At 38.5% G+C, this 19,553-nt stretch overlaps 1 pseudogene; it reads right to left on the bottom strand.

Moving 5' to 3' along the window:
* Window positions 1-17,537: 17,537 nt before the first annotated feature.
* LOC138079631 (large ribosomal subunit protein uL18 pseudogene) lies at window positions 17,538-18,430 on the bottom strand (annotated as a pseudogene).
* Between the last annotated feature and the right edge of the window lie 1,123 nt (window positions 18,431-19,553).

The raw sequence follows: 19,553 nt of genomic DNA, 5'->3' as shown, positions 1-19,553 counted from the left end.
GATGGGGAAACAGTGGAAACAGTGTCATACTTTATTTGGGGGGGCTCCAAAGTCACTGCAGATGGTGATTGCAGCCATGAAATTAAAAGACACTTACTACTTGGAAGGAAAGTTATGACCAACCTAGCTAACATATTCAAAAGCAGAGACATTCCATCTAGTCAAGACTATGGTTTTTCCAGTGGTCATGTATGGATGTGAGAGTTGGACTGTGCAGAAAGCTGAGCGCCAAAGAATTGATGCTTTTGAACTGTGGTTTTGGAGAAGACTCTTGAGAGTCCCTTGGACTGCAAGGAGATCCAACCAGTCCATTCTAAAGGAGATCAGTCCTGGGTGTTCTTTGGAAGGAATGATGCTAAAACTGAAACTCCAGTACTTTGGCCACCTCATGCGAAGAATTGACTCACTGGAAAAGACTCTGATACTGGGAGGGATTGGGGGCAAGAGGAGAAGGGGACGACAGAGGATGAGATGGCTGGATGGCATCACGGACTCGATGGACGTGAGTCTGAGTGAACTCTGGGAGTTGGTGATGGACAGGGAGACTTGGCGTACTGTGATTCATGGGGTCGCAAAATTCGGACATGACTGAGCAACTGAACTGACTGACTGACTAGTTTTACGATGGAATTGACCATGACAAAGTTGCACATTTTATTATTTAAGTGCATTTGCCACTATGTTGTAAACATGACTTCTAAAATTTTGGCTTTTAGTGATCCTGCTATGATCTGTCTCTCTCATGTTCCCTAGTTTTAGTTCCTTTCTATTTGCACTTCTTTTCTTCTAGGCAATGAGAGGACTTAACAGAGTAAGCAATCACTATTTGAAGATATTTGGGCCATTAAGAGGGAACTATTTTATGAATATGGCAATTTTCCATGATATCCTATAATTTTAGATTCTGTGTAAGGGCTATATACTTGATGTATATTATTCATGATAAAGATATATATATATGTATATATATTTGTACAGTATATTGATTTATAGATATGTGCACATATTCATACATTTATATTGCCTAGTTGGAGAACATATACTAGTACTTGTATGGTGGTGATGGTTTAAGTCACTAAGTCATATCTGGCTCTTGTATAGTTGTGTCTGACTCTTTTTTAGTATGCTGCTGGGGCTGCTAAGTCTCTTCAGTCATGTCCGACTCTGTGCGACCCCATAGACGGCAGCCCACCAGGCTTTCCCATCCCTGGGATTCTCCAGGCAAGAATATTGGAGTGGGTTGCCGTTTCCTTCTCCAATGCATGAAAGTAAAAAGTTAAGTCCTTCAGTTGTGTCCGACTCTTAGCAACCCCATGGACTACAGCCTACTAGGATCCTCCGTCCATGGATTTTCCAGGCAAGAGTACTGGAGTGGGATGCCATAGCCTTCTCCGCTTTTTTAGTATAAGCAGATGTATTTTTATATATAAACATTTTCCTCACATGTATTTATATCTGTTGAGTTGCTTCTAATTCATGTGAGTACTAACTTTTAGCTTGGTTGTAGTTTCTTGGACACACAGAATTCTCTCTTTTTTTCCCTCTTTCTCCACTGGAATAAATGGTTAATTCTATTTGTTGATTCTTTGAAGAAATATGTAGGAAAAAAATGAGATTGATGAAATTTTTTAAACTTATGAAATCAGTTTTTGCTCTAATAAAATTTTATTAGATATTTTGGAGTATAATTTGGCAGTATCTGAGTAAGTGAAGACATATATGCTTATGATGAAGCAATAGTATCACATGGGGTGTTTAAAGGAGAGAAACTTGCCTGTGTGCCCAAAGATGGTATACAGAGATGTTCATGGCAGCCTAATTTTTGATAGCAAAATAGTGAAATCAATCTAAATGACCACCAAAAGAGGAATACATAAATGAAATAAAATATGGTATGTTTATTCATTAGATTTTAAAGTGAACAAGCAGTATTTGTCATCTGTGTTAACACAGATTGGGAGATACAATAGTTTGCGTTGCACTGAAGCATATCCTGAGGCAAGACTTTAAGTGCAGATAGTTTATTTGGGAAAGCGTGCATGCTAAGTCACTTTAGTAATGTCTGTCTCTTTGCGACCCCATGGAGAGTAGCCTGCCAGATTCCTCTGTCCATGGGATTCTCCAGGCAAGAATACTGGAGTGTGCTGTCATGTCCTTCTCCAGGGGATCTTCCCGACCCATGGATCAAACCTGGGTCTCTTAAGTCTCATTTATTGGGAAGCAGGTTCTTTACCGCTAGCACCATCTTGGAAGCCCTATTTTGGAGATAATCACAAAGGAAACCAATAGGTGGTGGAGAAATGACACAGAAGAGAAAAGAAATCCAATAAAGGATGATGTGTTATCAAGTGATTCACAACTGTGAATAACTGGGACAAGTACAGTCCTGCTGGAGAACTCTGGAAGACTGAGTAGGCTCACTTCAGGGATGAGGGGTATCAGCATCCACCAGTTGCTTGTTAAGGGCTGCTGTGGAGGAGGAGAGGAGCTTATTTTGATCCTTCTGGCCTGATGTACTGGGATGGGTGGACTTTAGTGGTCAAAAATAGGGATAGGCAAAGAGATGCAGGTGCTTAGCTGCATCTGAGTAAGTGAAGACATATATGCTTATGATGAAGCAATAGTATCACATGGACTATTGTGATACTAGTCCACTGTATTAGTACTAGTCTATTGTACTCGTCTGTACCAGTCTACTCTACTAGTCTGTTGTGGAAAGTCAGGACTATTGGTAAGTGCCTGGGGAAGACCTTGGTCCCTACCAAACTGTTGACTGTGCTTGTTGGTGAGGATTAGTAGGAGGGTAAGGAATAAAGTTGGGGATGCAGGACAAATTCCATTTACATGATTTCCTTTCTGTCTCTACTAAGTAAAAATATTTCATGTAAATATTATAATATATTAATGTCTTTCAGTTCTGATATGAGTGCAAAGATGTTTGGGATGGCATTTTTAAAGTTTCCTAACATTAAAAACAAACTAAAAATAACATAATGAAAAAGCCAATTAGCCTTTTATTAGCACACACTGATTCAGTTCTGAGAGTAAAGATACATATTATGAACTCCTTGAGATCAGGTATCATAAAATTTCATTTACCAGAAGATATACAAAGAATCTTGGAGGAAATTTGTAAAACAAATGCCAGAATTAATTAATTCTGGATTTTAGTTTACGAAGTCGTATCTCTACAGGTATTCTAGGCCAGCTGTGAGTTAGCCTGTTTGGCTTTAACCATTATAAACATAATTGTCTCATACTTCTCTGATGTAGTTTGGTGTTGGCTAGGCAAGAAATTTAATGTCCATCTTAACTGATCTTTGTTTATGATGTAAGCGCTCAGCCGTGTTTGACTCTTGTGACCCCATGGACTGTAGCCTGCCAGGCCCCTCCGTCCATGGAATTTTCTAGGCAAGAATACTGGAGTTGGTTGCCATTTCCTCCTCCAGGGGATCATCCCTTTCCAGGGATTGAACCCACACCTCTTGAGCCTCCTGTATTGATCAATAAGTGTATTCTTTACCAACTATACCACCTGGCAAGCCCCTTGTATAGGATACTGGCATCAAGAGAGGTAAGGCCCTGGGTATTAAAGGCATCTTCCAGTGGATGTGAATAACCAAGACAACAGAAAATTTAAGAAGCTGGTCATTTGAGAGTCTTGATACTCCTCTATGTAGATCATAGTAAGTCTGTATAGATGGGTTTTCCATTTTTTAGTATCTTGAGAAAATCGTCTTAGATGCAGTTGTGAAGACAGTAAATCTCAATCCTTGTATAGAATCAACAAAGAACAGTAAGATATGAGTTTTCTTTCCTTTATTATGATTACAAAGGCACTGATACCACCGGATGTTCCCTGTGAATGTTAAGAAACTTGTTGGGAAATAAGTGAAGTGTGTATAACCCCATTCCAAAATATATCAGCTCATGAGGCAAAAACTTACTTGTGATGAGCCAGTTAAAGGCTGTGTTGTCTAAACATCATGAAATGAATTTTATCAGCCTTACAAATAGCTGCTTTTTTAGTAACCAAAGGCTGTTAACAGTGTTTGGTGAGTAAGAAAGTGTGTGTCTAATTTGTTCTTTTGCCGGGTGTAAGAACTAATAAAACTAAAATGAAAAGGCAGAAGATGGAAATGGTTAAAGTCATACAGATAACTATACTTCACAGAAAATATCACTTGAACTAAAATTATGAAATATTGATTGAAAAAGAAACTTGCCTTCTGTTCCTAACATAATTATAATGTGAAAAAATAGAACTCTTCTTTGAAAATGAAAAGTCCATTGTGATACCAACACTGAGTAATTTTAAGAGTTGTAAGGATGTAGTACTTTTCAAGCTACTGTCCAAAAATAAAGTATGGCAAAATAAAATCTCTAAAGTCCACAAGGCATATAACATTTTGTTGTTGTATATAATTTATAGGTCTGAAAAGTCACTGCTTGGTTTGCTTAAATCCTAGACAAGATAATCTTGCAAAAGTATAGGACCAAATACTAACCCCAGACTTAATACTGATTCTGCTTTTGCCTTAGGCAGTATGTAATGCCAGTATGTTTCAGGTTTTGTTCCTGAAGCTTGATGTCTAAGTACCAGCGTTTTTCAATTGCTTGTTGTGTGAGCTCTAACCAGATAGAGCCTGCTAAGCATCCTGAAACAAACTGCTATGTTTGTATATCATGCACTCCTTTGCCTTCGTGTTTGTCAACTGGAAAGGCTTAGTTTCTCCTACTTTCTGGTAGGTTCGCAGCACATGGTTTAAAGTTGCCAAAGTATTAGAGTTGAAAGTGTGGATAGATAATCTTTTAAAAGTAGATACTCATGGTTCACATTCTGTTTGTGTTTTCACCTTGGTTTTAAGTGAAATTACCTGTTATGAAAGGCTTCCCCGATGAAGCTAGTGGTAAAGAACTCACCTGCCGGTGCAGGTAGATGTAAGAGATGCGGGTTCGATCCCTGGGTCCGAAGATACCCTGGAGGGAGGGCACAGCAGCCCACTGCAGTGTTCTTGTCTGAGGAATCCTGTGGACAGAGGAGCCTAGTGGGCTGTAGCCCAGAGGGTCACACCTGAAGCGACTTAGCACACACGCACCTATTATAAAGTGTGAATTTTATCTTGTGAAAAAAATTTTAACCTAATAACACCCACCCATTCCTTGAAGAAAAATGTTTAGAGAAGACAGCTTTGACTGCTATGAATGAACTACAAAGCATGCAGACGAAGAGTCCGAGAAACTTGTCAAAGCAAAATCTAAATTTTCTTTAGAAGATTATTGAGGAGAATCTGTATGATCCTTCATTAAAAATGTTCATCAAAAGTAAAGTTCAATTTTCACAATATTTATCAGTATTATTATTTTTCTTCTTAATCTTACAGTGTATTATTTCTTTGAATGGATCATCATTTCACTAATTATACGAAAAAATTCGAATCAGACTTTCAAAATGGAGACTCCTTTTTTGAATTTTAGGAGATTCCCTTTTTCTTTCTAAGGTTAATTAGTTATTTTGTTCCAATTATCTGTCTCCTGCTCAAGAGAGCTGTGCTGGCACTGTATCACTGGGATATCATACTTACCATGACTTTGGTTATTATATTTCAGGATCTTTCTTGTGATATTCTTTGTATGTTAGACCGTTTATTTTGTTCTGCACATTTATATTTCTGCTTACTGCTCCAATATGAGTTTTTAATTCTCTTGTTATTGATTTAATTTTATATATTTTTAAATAGATTAAAAAGAATTCATACAAACAGTACTTACTTATTTTGAAACAAAAGTCAACTATCCCTGGAGGACAAAAACCAAAGGGAAATGTCTCCTGTATCTTATATCTTTTATATCTTACATATTGAAGATGAATTTCTAAAAAGTTCAACAGTTCAAAGGATATATTACCCTTTAAATTTTAATGAATATTGCCAAACTGCTAAGAGGTTCTACCTAAAATCTCACTGTAGAGTGTGAGAGAGCAGGCTTATCCACAGTATCATTTAGAGCAGCCTAGAACTGGGGGATGATGGGGCTGTTAACCATCTTGTGGGAAATAAATAAGTGCATCACTGTATGATGGTGTTCCTTCACCAGAAGAACTGCTGGATGCACAAAATGTAGGTGTCTACTAAATGCTATTAAACATACTTTATTCTTACTAATACTAATATAACAGGTGAAAAATTGCCTTCTCATTGCTATTTTGAATTTAATTTTTTAAATTATAAGGTTGAATGCTTTTTTCTTGTTTCCTGGCCAATGGTATATCGCTTTCATGAACTGCCTATTGATAAACTTCATCTGCTTTCTTATAGTATTGTTAAATATTTGTCATGCTAGGGATTTTATATGTTAAAAAAAACTGAAGGAAAGTATAGAAAAAGCTTCTTTCCAGTTTTTCTTGGTCATGGGACCTTACTCTTGATGTGTTATTTTAATTAATTATTTTAGTTAAAGTATTAGTAATTTAATAATATTTGAATTATAATTACTAATTTAGTAAGTAATTATTAAATTATTTTAATTAATTATGATGAAGCCACAAGTCATCTTTGGGCTGCTGAGTTTTGGACTATGTTCAGTTCAGTTCAGTTGCTCAGTCCTGTCCGACTCTTTGCGACCCCATGAATCGCAGCACTCCAGGCCTCCCTGTCCATCACCAACTCCCGGAGTTCACTCAGATTCATGTCCATCAAGTCAGTGATGCCATCTAGCCATCTCATCCTCTGTCGTCCCCTTCTCCTCCTGTCCCCAATCCCTCCCAGCATCAGAGTCTTTTCCAATGAGTCAACTCTTCACATGAGGTGGCCAAAGTATTGGAGTTTCAGCGTTAGCATCATTCCTTCCAAAGAAATCCCAGGGCTAAACTCCTTCAGAATGGACTGGTTGGATCTCCTTGCAGTCCAAGGGACTCTCAAGAGTCTTCTCCAACACCACAGTTCAAAAGCATCAATTCTTCGGCGCTCAGCCTTCTGCACAGTCCGACTCTCACATCCATACATGACCACTGGAAAAACCATAGCCTTGACTAGACGGACCTTAGTTGGCAAAGTAATGTCTCTGCTTTTGAATATGCTATCTAGGTTCGTCATAACTTTTCTTCCAAGGAGTAAGCATCTTTTAATTTCATGGCTGCAGTCACCATCTGCAGTGATTTTGGAGCCCCAAAAAATAAAGTCTGCCACTGTTTCCACTGTTTCCCCATCTATTTCCCATGAAGTGATGGGACCGGATGCCATGATCTTCGTTTTCTGAATGTTGAGCTTTAAGCCAACTTTTTCACTCTCCTCTTTCATTTTCATCAAGAGGCTTTTTAGTTCCTCTTCACTTTCTGCCATAAGGGTTATGTCGTCTGCATATCTGAGGTTATTGATATTTCTCCCAGCAATCTTGATTCCAGCTTGTGTTTCTTCCAGTCCAGCGTTTCTCATGATGTACTCTGTGTAGAAGTTAAATAAGCAGGGTGACAATATACAGCCTTGACGTACTCCTTTTCCTATTTGGAACCAGTCTCTTGTTCCATATCCAGTTCTAACTGTTGCTACCTGGCCTGCATACAGATTTTTCAAGAGGCCGGTCACGTAGTCTAGTATTTCCATGTCTCTCAGAATTTTCCACAGTTTATTGTGATCCACACAGTCAAAGGCTTTGGCATAGTCAATGAAACAGAAATAGATGTTTTTCTGGAACTCTCTTGCTTTTTCCATGATCCAGCCATGTTGGCAATTTGATCTCTGGTTCCTCTGCCTTTTCTAAAACCAGCTTGAACATAAGGAAGTTCACCTATTGCTGAAGCCTGGCTTGGAGAATTTTGAGCATTACTTTATTAGCATGTGAGATGAGTGCAATTGTGCGGTAGTTTGAGCATTCTTTGGCATTGCCTTTCTTTGGGATTGGAATGAAAACTGACCTTTTCCAATCTTGTGGTCACTGCTGAGTTTTCCAAATGTGCTGGCATATTGAGTGCAGCACTTTCACAGCATCACCTTTCAGGATTTGAAATAGCTCAACTGGAATTCCATCACCTCCATTAGCTTTGTTCATAGTGATGCTTTCTAACGCCCACTTGACTTCACATTCCAGAATGTCTGGCTCTAGATTGACTATGTTAGCCCTCCTCAGAGAGGGCAATGGCAACCCACTCCAGTACTCTTGCCTGAAAAATCCCATGGACAGAGGAGCCGGGTAGGCTGCCATCCCCGGGGTCACTGCAAGTTGGACACAACTGAGCAGCTTCAATTTCCCCTTTCACTTTCATGCACTGGAGAAAAAAATGGCAACCCACTCCAGTGTTCTTGCCTGGAGAATCCCAGGGATGGGGGAGCCTGGTAGGCTGCCATCTATGGGGTTACACAGAATCAGATACAACTGAAGCGACTTAGCAGCACCAGTAGCAGCAGCAGCCCTCCTCACTCCAAATTTATCAAAATATTCTCCCACATTTTGTATTAGTACTTGTACAGTTTTGTTCTTATTCATGATTCATTCATCTGTAATTTATTTTAAATTTTGAGGAGAGATGCATTATTCCTGACTTCCAAATGGCTGGCAGTTTGTTCAAACAACATTTTATGTTTTCTTCATTTTTCTTTGCTGATTTGCAATGTCACTTTTGATCTGTTCTAAACTGTCACAGACATGTTTTTTCATTTGGAAACGTCTATTTATTGATTGGTGGGCGGGTGCACGGTTGTGCACACATCCAGTTGTGCGACTCTCATGTTGTTTTTAACATGGTGAGTTTATCTTGTAGAATGAGAGGCCAAGGCTATTTCCATAGCTGTATATTTCCATTTAAGTACTAGAATCCATTTATCTGATTTAATATTTTACTATCACTTATTCATATGGAGTAATGTGAGGAAAATATGTATGAAGTGGGTTGCATGAAATCCAGTTGAGCTGTTTCAAATCCTGAAAGATGATGCTGTGAAAGTACTGTACTCAATATGCCAGCAAATTTGGAAAACTCACCAGTGGCCACAGGACTGGAAAAGGTCAGTTTTCATTCCAATCCCAAAGAAAGGCAATGCCAAAGAATGCTCAAACTACCACACAATTGCACTCATCTCACACACTAGTAAAGTAATGCTCAAAATTCTCCAAGCCAGGCTTCAACAGTACGTGAACCGTGAAATTCCAGGTGTTTAAGCTGGTTTTAGGAAAGGATGAGGAACCAGAGATCAAATTGCCAACATCTGCTGAATCATTGAAAAAGCAAGAGAGTTCCAGAAAAAACATCTATTTCTGCTTCATTGACTATACCAAAGCCTTTGTGTGGATCACAATAAACTGTGGAAAATTCTGAAAGAGATGGGAGTGCCAGACCTCCTGACCAGCCTCTTGAGAAACCTGTATGCAGGTCAGGAAGCAACAGTTCGAATTGGACATGGAACAGCAGACTGGTTCCAAATAGGAGAACGAGTATGTCAAGGCTGTATATTGTCACCGTGCTTATTTACCTTATATGCAGTGTACATCATGAGAAATGCTGAACTGGATGAAGCACAAGCAGGAATCAAGATTGCCGGGAGAAATATCAATAACCTCAGATGTGGATATGACACCACCCTTATAGAAGAATGTGAAGAAGAACTAAAGAGCCTCTTGATGACAGTGAAAGAGGAGAGTGAGAAAGTTATCTTAAAATTCAACATTCAGAAAATGAAGATCATGGCATCTGGCCCCATATCTTAATGGCAAATAGATGGGGAAACAGAGGCTGACTTTATTTTTGGGGACTCCAAAATCACTGCAGATGGTGATTGCAGCCATGAAATTAAAAGACACTTACTTGTTGGAAGGAAAGTTATGAGAAACCTATACAGCATATTAAAAAGGAGACACATTACTTTGTCAACAAAGGTCCGTCTAGTCAAGGCTATGGTTTTTCCAGTAGTCATGTAAGGATATGAGAGTTGGACTATAAAGCTTAACACAGAAGACCTGATGCTTTTGAACGGTGGTGTTGGAGAAGACTCTTGAGAGTCCCTTGGGCTGCAAGGAGATCCAACCAGTCCATTTTAAAGGAGATCAGTCCTTGGTGTTCATTGGAAGGAATGACGTTGAAGCTGAAACTCCAATATTTTGGCCACCTTATGTGAAGAGCTGACTCATTTGAAAAGACCCTGATGCTGGGAAAGATTGAGGGCAGGAGAAGTGGACAACAGAGAATGAGATAGGTGGATGGCATCACCGGCTCGATGGATATGAGTTTGGGTGAACTCCGGGAGTTGGTAATGGACAGGGAGGCCTGGCATGCTGCGATTCATGTGGTCGCAGTGTTGGACACGGCTGAGAGACTGAACTGAACTGAAAGTCACTTAGGGAAAAACTTGCCCTTTATATTTAAATTTAAACGTAGTTTTTTCCTTATTTTGGAAAATCCCCTGAGAAAAATTCAAATTTTCTTTTCCTAACTTTCTTATACAACTCTTATTAATTCCGAACTTCTTTAGCTTAGTTTATTTATACATAGGAATTCCTTTTACCATGTTTTCCAACTGATTATTCTTAGTTTAGGAAATTAATGATCATTTTACATACTAAAAATTTAATTTTTTGACTTCTCAGTCATTTAAAAGGCTTTTCTGTTGATATCTTTGTTTTTCTTGTTATTGCTATTGCTAAGTCACTTCAGTCGTGTCTGACTGTGAAACCCCATAGACGGCAGCCCACCAGGCTCCCCCGTCCCTGGGATTCTCCAGGCAAGAACACTGGAGTGGGTTGCCATTTTCTTCTCCAATGCATGAAAGTGAAAAGTGAAAGTGAAGTCACTCAGTCGTGGACTGCAGCCTACCAGGCTCCTCCATCCATGGGATTTTCCAGGCAAGAGTACTGGAGTGGAGTACCATTGCCTTCTCTGTTGGTTTTCTTAGATATATGATATTATAAATTTAGTTACTGATAGTTTTCACTCCAATAGTTGTTTATTCTTTTTTCCAATTATATTTTTGTACTATTAGAATAATTGAAAACTTAATTAGCAACATTTGTATTTGTAACCTGTTCCCTAATTTAGTGAGAATATATTGAAATGTTTTGTGGAGAATGTAATTACTTTGTGGTAAGGGACATATATCTTTTATCATTATGAAAATATCAGTGTATCTTTTGTTAAGAAACTTTATCTAATTTCTCTTTGGTATATTAATGATCACAGAATGTGTCTCTCTCTCCCTAGGAATATGAGGAAATACATAAGTCCTGATATTTAACTATTTGCATTCTGGGCATAACTCTAAATAATGTTTTGTAGTATTTTATTTTTCTACCAAGTAACTCAGTTCAGTTCAGTTGCTCAGTTGTGTCTGACTCTTTGCGACTCCATGAATCGCAGCACTCCAGGCCTCCCTGTCCATCACCAACTCCCAGAGTTCACTCAGACTCATGCCCGTTGAGTCAGTGATGCCATCCAGCCATCTCAAACTCTGTCATACCCTTCTCCTCCTGCCCCCAATCCCTCCCAGCATCAGAGTCTTTTCCAATGAGTCAACTCTTCGCATGAGGTGGCCAAAGTACTGGAGTTTCAGCTTTAGCATTATTCCTTCCAAAGAAACCCCAAGGCTAATCTCCTTTAGAATGGACTGGTTGGATCTCCTTGCAGTCCAAGGGACTCTCAAGAGTCTTCTCCAACACCACAGTTCAAAAGCATCAATTCTTCGGTGCTCAGCCTTCTTCACAGTCCAACTCTCACATCCATACATGACCACAGGAAAAACCATAGCCATGACTAGACGGACCTTAGTTGGCAAAGTAATGTCTCTGCTTTTGAATATGCTATCTAGGTTGGTCATAACTTCTCTTCCAAGGAGTAAACTTCTTTTAATTTCATGGCTGCAGTCACCATCTGCAGTGATTTTGGAGCCCAAAAAAATAAAGTATGACACTGTTTCCACTGTTTCCCCATCTATTTCCCATGAAGTGATGGGACTGGATGCCATGATCTTCATTTTCTGAATGTTTCGGGCAACTTTTTCACTCTCCTCTTTCACTCTCATTAAGAGGCTTTTTAGTTCCTCTTCACTTTCTGCCATAAGGGTGGTGTCATCTGCGTATCTGAGGTTATTGATATTTCTCCCGGCAATCTTGATTCCAGCTTGTGTTTCTTCCAGTCCAGCATTTCTCATGATGTACTCTGCATAGAAGTTAAATAAGCAGGGTGACAATATACAGCCTTGACGTACTCCTTTTCCTATTTGGAACCAGTCTCTTGTTCCATGTCCAGTTCTAACTGTTGCTTCCTGACCTGTATATAGGTTTCTCAAGAGACAGGTCAGGTGGTCTGGTATTCCCATCTCTTTAGAATTTTCCACAGTTGATTGTGATCCACATAGTCAAAGGCTTTGGCATAGTCAATAAAGCAGAAATAGATGTTTTTCTGGAATTCTCTTGCTTCTTCCATGATCCAGCGGATGGTGGCAATTTGATCTCTGGTTCCTCTGCCTTTTCTAAAACCAACTTGAACATCAGGAAGTTCACGGTTCATGTATTGCTGAAGCCTGGCTTGGAGAATTTTGAGCATTACTTTACTACCAAGTAACTCAATTTGCCAATATTTTATTTCAGAATTTTGCATCCATATTTCTAATGAAATCATCTTTAAAATTGAAGTATAGTTGATTTACAACATTGTGTTAGCTTCTGGTGTGCAACAAAATGACCCAGTTTTATATATATGTCTACTTTTGCAGATTCTTTTCTATTATAGGTTATTAGGTTATTGCACAGTATTAGCTATAATTTAGGACCTTGTTGTGTATATCTTTCTTATCTAGTAGTGCATATTTATTAATCTTAAGCTTCTACTTTCGCCCCCTCCCGCCCCACTTTCCTCTGTGTGACTGTTTCTGTTTCATAAATACGTTTATTTGTATCTTTTTTTTTTTAGATTCCACATGTAAGTGATATACTGAATTTGTTTTTCTCTGACTTATTTTACTTAGTATGGTAATGTCTAGCTCCATCCAAGTTGCTGCCAAAAGAATTATTTCATTCTTTTTTGTGACTAAGTATAAGATCCTCTAGAGTGGGAAATGGCAACCCACTTCAGTATTCTTGCTTGGAAAGTTCCATGGACACAGGAGCTTTGTGGGCTACAGTCCATGGGGCCATAGAGAGTCAGACACAACTGAGCGACTAAGCACATGTGTACACTGGATATACACCAGAGCTTCTTTATCATTTATCTGTCGATGGCCATTTAGATTGTTCCCATAGCTTAGCTGTTGTAAATAGTGCTGCTCTGAACATCAGGGTGCATATATCTTTTAAATTAGTTTTCTTTGACTATCTGCCCAGGAGTAGAATTACTGGATCATATAATATCTCTATTCTTAGCTTAGTTTTCTAAGGAACTTCCATCACATTCTCCATAGTGACTGCATCAATTTATATTTTCACCAACAGTGTAGAAGGGTTCCCTTTATCCACACCTTTTCCAACATTTATTATTTGTAGACTTGTTGATGATGACCATTCTGACAAGTGTGAGATGATACCTTGTAGTTTTGATTTGCATGTCTCTACTATTTAGTGATGTTAAGCATCTTTTCATGTATATACATGCCATCCGTAGGTCTTCTTTGGATAATCATATCTATTTAGACCTTCTACCCGTTTTCTGATTGGGCAGAAAATTTGTTGTTTGTTTGTTTGTTTATGTATATGAAGTGCTATATGTGATATTTGTATGGGGCTTGTATATTTTGAAAATTAATTCCATGTCAGTCACACCTTTTGCAAATATTCTCTCCCACTTATCTTTACATTTTGTTTATGGTTTCTTTTGCGGTGCAAAAACTTTAAAATTTAATAAGTCCAGTTTGCTTGTTTTTGCTTTTATTTCTTTTGCCTTGAGAGACTGACATAAGAAAACAGTGCTTAGATTTATGTCAGAGAATGTTTTGCATATATTCTCTTCTAGGAGTTTGGCATCATGGCTTATATTTAAGTCTTAAACGATTTTGAGTTTATTTTTGTGTATGGTTGAGGGAGTGTTCTAACCTCATTGATTTACATGTGACTGTCCAGTTTTCCCAACACCACTTGCAGAAGAGTTTATTCTTTCTCTATTATGTATTCTTGCCTCCTTTGTCAAAGATTAATTGACCATAGGATGTAGATTTACTTCTGGACATTCCATTCTTTTCTATTTATCTATATGTCTGCTTTTGTGCCAATATCATGCTTTTAAAATTACTGTAGCTCTGTAGCATATTGTCTGAAATCTGGGAGGATAATGCCACCAGCGTTGTCTGGCATAAGAAGAACTTATAAGGACCTTTCTGAAATTCTTCCAAAAGACTGCAGAGAAAGGAACACTGCCAAAGTTATTCCATGAAGCCATCATCACTCTGATATCAAAACCAGATAAAGACATTACCAAAAAAGAAAGTTAAAAGGCAGTATCACTGATAAATATAGATATAGAACTCCTCAACAAAATATTCACAAAATGAATCTAGCAATATGTAAAAAGGATCATTCATCATGATCAAGTTGGATTTATTCTGGATTCACAAGGATGGTTTCTGCATACTCAATCAGTGTGACACACCATATCAGCAACAGAAAAGACATAAATCACATAATCACCTCAGCAGATATGGAGAAAGCTTTTGATATAATATTCAGTATCCATTCATGATAAAACTCTTATCAAAGTGGGTATACAGGGAGCATATCTCAGCAAATAAAAGCTGTTTATGACAAACCTACAGCCAGCATAATACTCAACAGTGGAAAACTGAGTGCCTTCCTGCCAAAATCTGGAACAAGATAAGGATGCCCACTTTTACCACTTCTATTCAATGTTGTGGTATAAATCCTAGCCACTGCAATCAGACAGAAAAAGGAAATTAAAAGGTATCCAAATTAGAAGAGATGTGGTAAAATTGATGACATGATACTCTGTATGGAAAACGCTAAAGACTCCACACAAAAACTATCAGCTCTAATAAACTAATTCATCAAGGTAGCAGGATACAAGATTAACATACAGAAATCGATTGCATTTCTTTGTAAATATAGACTATCAAGTTTAAAACGTTTAAGAGGATGGATCTGTTTGTAGTGAGTTTGGAGTGGTTGAAGGAGACTTGCATGCAATTAGATGTGTCAAGCCAGTGATATATGGAACTATAAGATGTTCAGTGTCTCTGTGTAATTCAATGGCAACTTAAGTTTCCTGCAATTGTGTAGGGAAATTAAAGTCAAGTTTAATTTCAGAGCAGTATGTATTCATGACCTTTATGCTGTGCAGTGAACTCTGTTTAATGTTTCCACTCAAGGTGCTGCAGTAATTGTTAACTCAACAAGAATCTTAACTAAAATATAAACAGTTGAATGAAGCCTTCAGTGCAGATTTTACTGGTTTAAGATTAGCCTCTTAATTGTAAGAAATTATAATGATTTTTCTGTTGCTATTACTCAATGACTTCTCTTTCATATTAATTGACTTGTGGGATTTAATTACCACATTTATATTTTCTCACCAAAATTAAGTAGAAAATTCGATGAATCTGGCTGTTTTTAAGTGCTTTGCTATTAGATTAATAAAAGATTTTTAGAATATCAGGGTGAATTGGGCAGGAGAGATAGCCTATTACCATTCCAATAGCCACAGCCAATAATGAACTTTTGCATGAATTATGACTAGATCTGAATAATATTAATAAATGATATTTTATATAAATATTTTAATGAAAACTGACAAATCAAATGAACCATATCAGTGTCTCCTCACCTCCAGATTTCAAAAGCAACACTTTATGATAATCTCTGGGTCACATAGTTATTAGGGAATTAAGATTATAAAAAATATTAATTAAACTCAAAGTAACCAGTATCCTGGAAATGCCAAGATAGCTTGGCGCTCTGAAGTTATCTTTGTTGAAACACAGACTTGGTGTTTTGCAAAGAAATCATTTGTTCTGCCTTAGTGAAGCTAATTATTCTCAGCATGCAACCACTGTTTCAAAAAGGCACATCAGCCTTTGCTGTATGTTGCAGGAATTAAAACGCAATCAAATGAGATAATGAAGTGCATACAAAGAATATGATCTCACTTTTGCAATGCAATAAAAATGAAAGCCATTAAAAATCTTGCAAAAATCATAATTTAGAGAGGAAAAACATGCTATAGAGCAAATGTTTACTGTTTATTTTAATTACCTATTGCTTAGAGGTAAGCATTAGGTTTATTTATGGTGTGGTTAAGACTCTTCTTTTCAATGACTTAGGAATATGGTGGCTAACAGTCCAATATGAAGCAGCATAATGCAGGAGCTTTTTAAATTTCATGGAAAACTAAAAGGATATAGTGCATAGTATTAAGGGATAAAGCTATATACTTGTAGGAATTTCATGATAAAATACTAAGAAAGTGGTTATAGTAGATAGTAATGGGCCAATATTGGTATTCCTTTGTACCTGTTTGATCTGAAAGAATGAAATATATTAGTGCTCCTATTCATTAAAAAAATATAATAACATCTATGTTAATATCAGCAACATATTACCTATTTAAAAATCTATATTTCCTCTCTTTTTCCTGTGAAACTTACCTTTTTTCTAAGAATATATAAATCATTAGTATCAGTTCAGTCAATTCAGTCACTCAGTCGTGTCCGACTCTTTGCGACCCCATGAATCGCAGCACTCCAGGCCTCCCTGTCCATCACCAACTCCCGGAGTTCACTCAGACTCACGTCCATCAAGTCAGTGATGCCATCCAGCCATCTCATCCTCGGTCAACCCCTTCTCCTCCTGCCCCCAATCCCTCCCAGCATCAGAGTCTTTTCCAAGGAGTCAACTCTCCGCATGAGGTGGCCAAAGTACTGGAGTTTCAGCTTTAGCATCATTCCCTCCAAAGAAATCCCAGGGCTGATCTCCTTCAGAATGGACTGGTTGGATCTCCTTGCAGTCCAAGGGACTCTCAAGAGTCTTCTCCAACACCACAGTTCAAAAGCATCAATTCTTTGGCGCTCAGCCTTCTTCACAGTCCAACTCTCACATCCATACATGACCACAGGAAAAACCATAGCCTTGACTAGACGGACCTTAGTTGGCAAAGTAATGTCTCTGCTTTTGAATATGCTATCTAGGTTGGTCATAACTTCTCTTCCAAGGAGTAAGCATCTTTTAATTTCATGGCTGCAGTCACCATCTGCAGTGATTTTGGAGCCCAAAAAAATAAAGTCTGCCACTGTTTCCACAGTTTCCCCATCTATTTCCCATGAAGTGATGGGACTGGATGCCATGATCTTCATTTTCTGAACGTTGAGCTTTAAGCCAACTTTTTCACTCTCCTCTGTCACTTTCATCAAGAGGCTTTTTCGTTCCTCTTCACTTTCTGCCATAAGGGTGGTATCATCTGCATATCTGAGGTTATTGATATTTCTCCCGGCAGTTTTGATTCCAGCTTGTGTTTCTTCCAGTCCAGCATTTCTTTCTTTCTTTCTTTTTTTTTTGCTTGTTCAATAAGTTTATTATTGTCTTATCTGAAAAATCTTGGTAGAAAATTGTGGTTTGGTTTAACTCTCAGCAGCTCGTTTCTGAGCTCTAAGGAAGCTTGCCTTCTTCTGAGCTACACGATCTTTTTTCTGGCCAAGTGACATTTTGGGACAGTTCCACCTCTTCTTTTTAACTTCTTTCTTAGGCTTCTTCTCATACACTGGATTCTCTCATATTGCAGCATGAGCTGTCTTATACATCTCCTCCATCATGTCTGGAGTTACGTTGTTCTTTATGTACTGAGAGAATTGTTTCTTGTAAGCATCTTCATCTTCTTCAATCAGGTAACCCATGTAATCTGCAACGTTTTGCCCCATGATGTGCTTTCAGTGTACCTCAGCACTGAATTCTTTGCTTTCTGAATCATAACCAGGGAACCGTTTGGTACTGTGAGGGATAGACAAGCCTCCATCGACAGCTCCCTTCAGGGCCCCAAAATTTTATTCCCGGTGGTAGTTCTGGCAAGTCCTGCATCCAAGTAACAGGTGAAGGCACCAGGTTGACCATCAATGCTTTCCACATTGTATTCATCGCCAGTCACCTCGACTTGGCCTTCATAAATTTTGTCCATACCAAACCTATTAAGAAGCCTGTGGGCCAGCAGCAGGCCTGTACAATATGCAGCAGCATAATTTGTCAGGCGAACCTTCACACCATATTTTGGGAGTTCATGAGCATAAGCTGCACAAACTATCGTATCTCCTTCTATATGGGCATAAGCAATCTGACAAATGATATCTCTGTTCGTTACATGAACAATCATTCTGTATTTAGGTGTGTTGTACTTATTTTTATCTTGGATTACCAATCGTTTCCAAGCATAGTAGTCAGTTTTGCCCTCTCGCCTTCTTCTGAATTTCACTTGGTATCTCTTGTAGTAGGCCTTGTTCTTGACAACTTTAACAAACCCCATCCTGCGGAACAGAACTCCGACTCCGCAGCTTGCCACAGAGCTCCAGTCCAGCATTTCTCATGATGTACTCTGCATGTAAGTTAAATAAGCAGGGTGACAATATACAGCCTTGATGTACTCCTTTTCCTATTTGGAACCAGTCTCTTGTTCCATGTCCAGTTCTAACTGCTGCTTCCTGACCTGCATATAGTTTTCTCAAGAGGCAGGCCAGGTGGTCTGGTATTCCCATCTCTTTTAGAATTTTCCACAGTTGATTGTGATCCACACAGTCAAAGGCTTTGGCATAGTCAATAAAGCAGAAAGAGATGTTTTTCTGGAACTCTCTTGCTTTTTCCATGATCCAGCGGATGTTGGCAATTTGATCTCTGGTTCCTCTGCCTTTTCTAAAACCAGCTTGAACATCAGGAAGTTCACGGTTCACATATTGCTGATGCCTGGCTTGGAGAATTTTGGGCATTCCTTTACTAGCCTGTGAGATGAGTGCAATTGTGCAGTAGTTTGAGCATTCTTTGGCATTGCCTTTCTTTGGAATTGGAATGAAAACTGACCTTTTCCAGTCCTGTGGCCACTGCTGAGTTTTCCAAATTTGCTGGCATATTGAGTGCAGCACTTTCACAGCATCATCTTTCAAGATTTGAAATAGCTCCACTGGAATTCCATCACCTCCACTAGCTTTGTTCGTAGTGATGCTTTTCAAGGCCCACTTGACTTCACATTCCAGGATGTCTGGCTCTAGGTTAGCGATCACATCATCATGATTACCTAGGTCATGAAGATCTTTTTTGTACAGTTCTTCTGTGTATTCTTGCCACCTCTTCTTAATATCTTCTGCTTCTGTTAGGTGCATACCATTTCTGTCCTTTATCGAGCCCATCTTTGCATGAAATGTTCCCTTAGTATCTCTAATTTTCTTGAAGAGATCTCTAGTCTTTCCCATTCTGTTGTTTTCCTCTATTTCTTTGCATTGATCGCTGAAGAAGCCTTTCTTATCTCTTCTTGCTATTCTCTGGAACTCTGCATTCAGATGCTTATATCTTTCCTTTCTCCTTTGGTTTTCACTTCTCTTCTTTTCACAGCTGTTTGTAAGGCCTCCCCAGACAACCATTTTGCTTTTTGCATTTCT

This window comes from Capricornis sumatraensis, chromosome 5, assembly GCF_032405125.1.
Source record: "Capricornis sumatraensis isolate serow.1 chromosome 5, serow.2, whole genome shotgun sequence".
In the NCBI taxonomy this organism is placed as follows: domain Eukaryota; kingdom Metazoa; phylum Chordata; class Mammalia; order Artiodactyla; family Bovidae; genus Capricornis; species Capricornis sumatraensis.
The sequence above is the reverse complement of the archived record's forward strand: the minus strand, read 5'-3'. Positions and strand labels throughout refer to the sequence as shown.